The sequence below is a fragment of the Molossus molossus genome, unplaced genomic scaffold (genome assembly GCF_014108415.1).
Source record: "Molossus molossus isolate mMolMol1 unplaced genomic scaffold, mMolMol1.p scaffold_m16_p_1, whole genome shotgun sequence".
Classification (NCBI taxonomy): Eukaryota; Metazoa; Chordata; class Mammalia; order Chiroptera; family Molossidae; genus Molossus; species Molossus molossus.
In genome coordinates, this window is record NW_023425344.1 from 98,883,126 (window position 1) to 98,891,695 (window position 8,570).

Below are 8,570 nucleotides of genomic sequence, written 5' to 3' on the forward strand. Positions count from 1 at the left end.
CAGTAATTTTAATTGTAATTGTAATACAGGGGTGTATAATTGACTCAGACAACCGAGCATGCGCTGTATCATTTTCACTGTCTCGATCAACTTTTTAACGAATTTAAAAAAAAAACAGTGATAGAGTGAAGCCGCTATGAAAGTCAAAGCATGAATTAGCGAGGGACAACTGTATTATGGTAAATGAAATAAGCCAAGCAGATAAAGACAACTATCATATGATCTCACTTCTATGTGGACCCTAACAAACAAAATAAACTGATCAACAAAATAGATCCAGAAACATGGAGGCGGGAGCAGACTCATGAATCTCAGAGAGAAGGGAGGAGGAGTGGCAGAAAGAGATTAACTAAAGAACTTATATGCATATATACATAACCCATGGACATAGATAATAGTACAGTGAAGGCCTCGGGGTATGGGAACAGGGTGGAGGGGGCCAATGGGGGAAAAATAGGGACATCTGCAATACTTTCAACAATAAAGATAAATTTAAAAAAATATAATTAGTTGCTCATTTATGTGTGAGTTTGTCTCTGTGCTCTCAATTCTGTTCCATTGGTCTGTGTGTATGTTTTTTTGCCAATACCATATTGTTCTGATTATTGTAGCTTTATAGTATAATTTGAAATCAAAGAGTGTGATATCTCTGGCTTTGTTCTTTCTTTTGTGGTTCCACAAAAATTTGAGGATTTTTTGTTCTATTTCTGTGAAAAGTGCCTTTGGGATTTCTATAGGGATTGCATTAAATCTATACATTGCTTTGAGTAATATGGCCATTTTAACAATGTTAATTCTACTAATTCATGAACACAGAATATCTTCACATTTCTTTATGCCTCCTTCAATTTCTTTCAATAATGCCTTATAGTTTGCAGTATAGAGGTCTTCAACTCTTTTGTTAAGTTTATTCCTAGTTATTTTATTCTTTTTTGTTGTAATTATAAATGGGGATTGGTTTTTTATTTCTTTTTTAAATATTTTATTGTGAATACATAGAAATGCAGGTTTTTGTCTATTAATATTACATCCTGAAACTTTGCTGTATTTGTTTATAGTTTCTAATAGGGTTTTTGTGTATATACAGTGGAATACTACTCAGCCATAAAAAAGATGAACTACTGACATTTGTGACAACTTGGATGGATCTTGAGAGTATTATGCTAAATGAAATAAGTCAGATGGAGCACGACAAGAGTTGAATAATTTTACTCATATGCACAATATAAAACAAAAATCAACAAATGAACAAACAGAACAAGCAAACAAACTCCTAAGTACAGAAAATATAATGGTGATTACTAGAGGGGAGGGGTAATGGGGGAGGAAGAAGAGGGTAAAAAGGGTCATACACAAGATGAAAAGAGGAGACTAGACTTCTGGTGGTAAGCACACAATAGAGTATACAGATATCATAGAATTGTACAACTGAAATATATATAATGTTATTAACCAATGTTTTCCCAATAAATGTAATAAAAAAGGGCAAGCTATGACTTGTACTCGCAATCTGAGACTTGGGCTGCTCTGTTTACACCTCATGGTCTGCCTCACCCTCTGTATGATCAGATTCTCTTCCCTAAGGAGGTGAAATGAGTGATAGTTTCACTCCCTTGAAGGATAAATATGTAGTTTTTTTTTATTGCTGGGTAGATATGGGTGTGAGCATCGAAAAATATGAGTTGCAAAGGGAAATGAATAAGCTAGAAGCAGAGGGGAAAGCAAAGTCAGGATATGGACAAAATACAGTCTATATTGCTTATGCCTTTGCTGGTTTCTAGTTCTAGATCTCTCAGTGCCTCCTGGGTGCCTAGAAATGAAGCACTCTGCTTTCTACAAATGCCCTCCCTTCTACCCTCAGCCTTTGCTTTTTTCCTTCTCCTCTTCCTCCTCAGCTCCCTCCTCCTCCTTTTCTTCCTCTACCTGTGCCCCTTCCCCTTCCTTTTTAAATTCATCTTTCCCCTTTTTCTTCTTTCTTCTTCCTCTTCCTCCTCCTTCTCCATTTCTTTCCTCCTCTTCCTCTTCCTCCTCCTTCTTCTTTTTTCTTTCTTCTTCTTCTCCTTCTTCTTCCCTAAAGCTAATTTATATATGTTTGTATAACTTGCTACCTTGCAACACACAATAATTTTAAATGGATATTTCTTGGTGAACCAAGAGATAGTTTTAAATTTTGCAAGTGAATATTTGGAGTAAGAGGAATTATATATATACTCAGAACTTAACTGCTCTAATTGAATGCCTTGTATGGATCAGGTATTTTGATATATTTTGATTACTCGATTAGCAACCCTGAAAAGGGTTGCCATTCCTACTTTATAATGACGAAACAGAAGCTCAGAAAGATTAATTTTTTTCAAGGTCACAAAGATGATATGTATGATTCAAATTCTGGTGTCTAGACTTTTTTCTACCTAATTATCTTGCTGCACCCTTTAAGGGCTCAATGGTTCCCGAACAACGACTTCATAAACATCTTTCTTAATTATATATATATAACACTTAGCAATGCCTATCATTCAAGGCAAGTGGTGAGCATACCAATTTTATTCACTGAATTAAAGAAATTATAGCTTTAGGTATTAATATTGTCAGTGTCGGGCATGGTCATAAAGTGTCCAAATCTCCCCCTTATTCTCTCTCGCTATCAAATCCCTCAGGTTTAAAACTATCTTACTGAGATGACCTTATAATAGTGATTTTTCTACTTAGCTTGTAAATACCAGAGTTTCATGGTGCCAATGATTCAAAGGGTTCAGTCTGAGTTGTTTATTCACTTATTTTTTTATTTTTTTATATTTTATAGTATAATCAGGCTAATAAATCTGTTCTCTTTCATTAACATTGACGATCTGTTTGTTTTGTAAATGTTGGCAATTAATTATACATAAATTATTTATAGGACTTTTTGATAAATCTTAAACCTCATTATGTTTTATGGTCAGTTGTACTGAGGAAATGAAAACATGTCCAGCTGGTACTCAAGCTGTAATGTTCCTAACATAATATAATGATGTGTCCAGCAAGACTAATAGGAAATAGACCAGGGTAAAGCATAATCCTCCAAATGACTAACATGTCCTATTTTAAAATATTCTTACTTTTTTTTTTTTTTTTTTTTTACCATTTATAACACTAGACCTGCTTTTTTCTTTGCACCTTGAAAATGAAAATTATTGCAATTTTACATATTGTTTTGACTTCTGGACAGCATTCAATCCTGAATAGGATCCCACTTTCCTAATCTTCCTTTAAATCATCTAGTACAAGCCCAGACCTTCTATACCCTATTGGTTTCAAAAGTCACTCAGCCCAGGGTCATGGTTGGGTTTTGTTTTTTGTTTTTGTTTTTTTTTGCAAAACTAGGAAAAATTATTTGCTGCCAAACCATGGAGCATACCTTTCTTACCACTTAAATTTTTTATTTTAATTTATGCTCAATCATAGAGCTATTTAATTTAGACATAGGTTGATGATGATTATTATATCATTTTTGTATATAGTAAGTGGAAAATGCATTAACTAGAGCGTTCCTAAGCTTCTTCACATTCAAAGTTCAAGTCTTCTAAATTAACTGGGGGCTCAGAGCCATCAATGTCAATGGGCTTTCTTTATCCCCATGTAATAGTACCCCCTTTTTTATTAAGATTCTTAATGCAGTGTTTTTTCAATGAGTCTGCACTATTATCTCCAATTTCCAGGCTGATGCCTATTCTACAATTTGTAATGCTGGCACTTTTTCTTTTTTGCCAGAATGCATTGATAATAACAGATATATATTGACTACCATCTAGCCACCAGAAATTGTAAAATATGTCCCAATTTCATAAATGTTATACTATTTTTAAAAGGTGCATTACAGGATCAGTGAAATATGTTGTTTGTTTTTATTCCTGATATCCTTGCTATAAGGTGTTGTGGTTCAAAGAAAGAAATTTCAGACAAGGGCATACATTTATTTAATATGCAGGCAAAGGAAAAATAGGCCAAAAGAAGCACTTTTAGGTAACCTGGAAATCAGCTAACCTGGTAGAAGCCATGAGACAAAATCCTCTAATAAGTAGCTACACAGAAGATCAGAATTCCAACCGAGGCCTCCTTTTCAAAGGTTAGAAAACATGAATCTCTTACATTCTTATGCACTACTCAGACTAGAATGGTAGTGCCTCTACATAATTTTTATCCAAAACACATCTCTTGACATCATTAAATTTTCACAATTAAAAAATCATTTCTAACATCCAGCATGCTACTGAAAATATCATTGCTGCCTTGGCCTGTTTCTCTCCAATTAGAATACAAATGTTAACTAAATTCTACAGGGTTATAATTTAGAGATAAATTGCATACTATCAGTGTGGAAGAATTATAAGGAAAATTACAGACAATAGAAAAGATGTATAATTTGATCGGTCTTTTCTTGAACAAAATGGAGATGCCTGGCTGGTGGAAACACCATTCTTTGTGGACTTGCTTCTCTAGTTTACTAAAAACACTATTAGATGTTGAACAAAATGTTTAAAATTCTTTCTCTTGGACACTTTCTGAAACTGCAGTCAGTATTTTAGGGGAATAAATTGACCCTCTTGTCTTTGTTATTTATATAAGTACCTAAAATATAAAATATATGAAAAACAAACACATTTAGCATAAATAAATACTAATTAAATGACCTAATATTATAAATAGCTTACTGAGATTTTAAATCAAGAATCGAGGTCATGGGAGCACAACACTAGATTTCTAAGATTATTTTTTTTACTTCTCGAAAGTCATTTCATTTCATTAATATCAACCACAGGGCTCTGGAACATGGATCATGCACAATAAACCAGAGAGAGTACAATGTGGTCTGTGACAGGACAATGTGGGAGGCAATGTGGTCTGTGACAGGACTCTCCCCTCTACCGAACCGCAGCCTTTCAGCTCAGTAAGCACGGATGACCAAGTGTCTGTCGGAGCATCCTTCGGTTCTTCCAGCAGATCAGAAGCACACACTCCTCTTCCTTGCCATTTAGAAGCGGGAACTTCAATCTCTCCAAATAGTGAACATGAACTGTTTTCCAAAATAATCTCATGTCCCATGTAGTAGAACAGTCTTAGAACACATAATCATTTTTTATTTTATATATATGTAATTTGTTCTGAAATATTTAAAACTGCACAATTAATTAGGCCTAGAGAATCCTTGGCTCAAATTTGAAAATGGCATAACTTTTATAGATTTCCAGAGAAAAAAAACTTTTTTAAAAAATTATTATTTTATACTTTTATTTTTTTTTTTTGCTATCATTCTGGCCTTTTTATTGATCACAGGTCATATATTTGGCTTTAACACACACACACACACACACACACACGCGCGCGCGCGATTAAGTCACTAAGTAAAGGAAAACTAAGTTCTTTCAGACTGCGACATGCTCCCGGAGAGCCGACTTCCATGGCGCACAGCAGTCTTGAGTTGGTCCCACAAAAATGTTTGTGTGAACAAAACAAGAAAGACACTTTCTCATCACACAAATGTCACCTTCACTCATTGAACCGACACCCTATTTACAACACTCCTCTGTGACCGGAGGCACTGTCATGTCTGGCTGCAGGGCGCCATCCTCATTCAAAGCATATCCATCAAGTCTAGAGAGAAAGCTGGAAAGTGGCCTGAGCGCTAGGATGCTTGTGGTTCTTGCCACAAAATAGTTGCTCATCTAATTAGAAGACCTTAAAAAAATAGGACAGCAATTACAGGATTCTTCTTGATTTCAAGAGAATTTCCCCGAAGGCGGTGGAGGGCCAAGACATCCGCCTGCCTGCTTGGTGGCAGCTCGCGAAGGGGCCAGATGGAGAATCTTCTGGACGTTCTGCCGAATGGACATGGTGCAGAGAAAGCACAGGAAGATGAAGAAGCCGTCGTGGGGTCATCCGCCAGCAGGTTTGGGCGAGGCAGCCCCTGGATGTAGGAAAGGGGGTGCAGGGGAGTTTTGCCATCACTCTACCTTCGAATATGGAATTGCACATCCCCATCAGGGCGGTGAAGCAGGCCTATTGCAAACGTGGATTTCATTCGGACCTCTGACAGGTCTCTGTGTTGTTCCTCAGTTTCTCTTCTTGCTGCTCTATTGTTTCTGTTGTCGACCAGCTGACTCGGTTACTGTTTCCTCCTTCTTTTCCAATATTTTACTCTGCTTCTCCACTTCTGCCTTCAGCCTCTTGTACTGGTCTGTCCTGTACACCAGGGCCCAGGGGATCCCCTCGGCGAGAAGAGCCGTGCACACCGAGATGAAAACGATGAGCAGCGTGTCCGCGAACTTGGTGCTCATCTCGCACTTCAGCTCCGCTCTCCCACCCGCGGGGCACGCGCCCCACAGACACGGGAAAGGCGGCGAAAGACGACTTCCCTGGACTTCAGGACCACCGAGGAACGCGGCGACTCTGGCAGCTTGGGCGCCACACTCGAAAAAAACCTTCTTATAAAGCATTGCCGCTAGACATTTACTTCTGAGAAAGAAGCAAGTGCCCTTATTCAGTGGAAAACAGAGAAGACATGTCCTTGCCTTTTCCTGCTCAGTAAGCTCCTTTATTAAAATAGTCTTGTTTTAATGACCTCAAGGCCAAGGATTATTCATACATTCTCAATCTTCAAAGTCAGTATATCCCACTTTGTAACGATTTCTTGGTCAACCTTTCTAATTATGGTTTGCCTCTAACTGGGCTACTCTGCATGCTTTCTATCCCTTTCATCTAATCACGTTTCACTATTTACATTGGTTTTTTTCTTACAATGGGGTATTTGTTAAAACCAGTATTTCTGGACACCTTCTTATACCAAATATATCAGAAATGCTCTTACTAGGACTTCATAACAGACTTCCCTAACACTACTTCTTCCCACTAAGATTTAAAACTGCTTTACATCCCTCTTTAATCCATCAAGTGTGTTATATATAGAATCTATATGTTCTGTGACCAAAATATATCCGCATCTCATTCCTTCCTCTGCTCATTTCTTATCTTTTCTCATCTGGATGACCAATGTAGCCATATAATCTACTTTTATTTTTTCCCTTCATTTTGACCTGGCTCATTTTAATCCATTCATTACACTCTGATTCTGAACTAGGGATGATTTGGCCTTTAAATGACATTTGATCATGTCAGAATATATTTTTGGTTGTCACAGCTGGAAACATAGGGGGCTACTACTGGCATTTAGTGAGTAGAAGCCAGGGAGCCTACTAGACATACTACCATGCACAGGACAGCACAACAGAGAATTATTTAGCTCAAAATGTTAAGAGTGCTAAGGTGAGAGCTCTTTACTCTACACTGTCACACTTCCACCCTTTCCCTGTCCACATCCACCATGTCGATTTTTTTTTAAATAGTTCTGTCACAGTGCCTGATTACCTTTGTTATACAAGCTAGTATTGTTTTAAAAATGTGTTTCATGATCTGCATTTCCCTCAAGATTTGATGTCTAGTACCTAGTATAATAATTTATACATTGTAGCTGCTTATTAAACTTTAATTATATTAAGTGGGACAGGCTCATTTGTATATTTTGTGTGGTTTTGTATATAGGTAATTAAAAAGAAGCAATATATGTAAAAGTGACTCTAACATTATATTAGTAGCTATGCAAATAGTAATTCTGTTACTCTGTGGAGGGCCTCATAAAATGCTGGAAAACATTCTCAAAAATACAATTTGTATTTCATTGAATTACCATGGGCTATGTTTCATAGTAGCTCAGAATGAACCACTATGGGTCATACGAATGCTATATATCTATTAATTTTAATGTATCTGCACAGTTCATCTTCATTATAAATTGAAAACAAGATTTCAAACTATTTTAGATAATTTGTAATTGAATAAGTCATGCCGGTCCAAATTTAAAATGGTGATACCCTTCTCTTCAGAATTTTTTTTTTTTTTATCCTCACCAGAGGACATTTTTTCATTTTTTGTTCAGATAGAGCAGGATGGAGAGAGAGGAAGAGAGAGAGAAACATCTATGTGAAAGGTACACATTGAGTGGCTGCCACCCACACAAACCAACCAGGGCCGGGGACAAACCGCAACCGAGGTACATGCCCTTAGCGGGAATTGAACCTGGGTCTCTCTGGACCGCAGGCCAACGCTCTAACCGCTGAGCCAAACCAGCCAGGGCACAATGGTGATACACTTCTAAGACAGGGTTTACATCCAAAACCTTCATTTTATTTTCATAGATCATCAGTGCAAATAGTATTTTTTAAAGGCTTAGTTCATTGTTTGCTCCCCAATTAACCTTTACAAAAAAATTTTTTTCTATTTGCATGCAACAAGATGTAGTGCAAAGATCACTGACTTTATCATCAGAAAACCCTGGCTTTGAAAGGCAGTTCTTACTGGGTGACTTAGAGCAGAGATCAGAAAACTTTATTCTGAAAAGGGCCAAATAATAGGTATTTTTGCCTTGCAGTGCCTGGAGTCTCTATTCCAAATATTCAGTTCTTCCACTGGAGAAAGGCAAAAACCATAGACAATTTGCAAATGATTGGGCATAGCAGTGTTCCTATACAAAACCAGAT

The 8,570-nt window shown here is 37.0% G+C and overlaps 1 pseudogene; it reads right to left on the minus strand.

Annotated features, from left to right (window-relative positions):
- Positions 1-5,756: 5,756 nt before the first annotated feature.
- Positions 5,757-6,314, minus strand: LOC118620066 (annotated as a pseudogene).
- Positions 6,315-8,570: the final 2,256 nt, after the last annotated feature.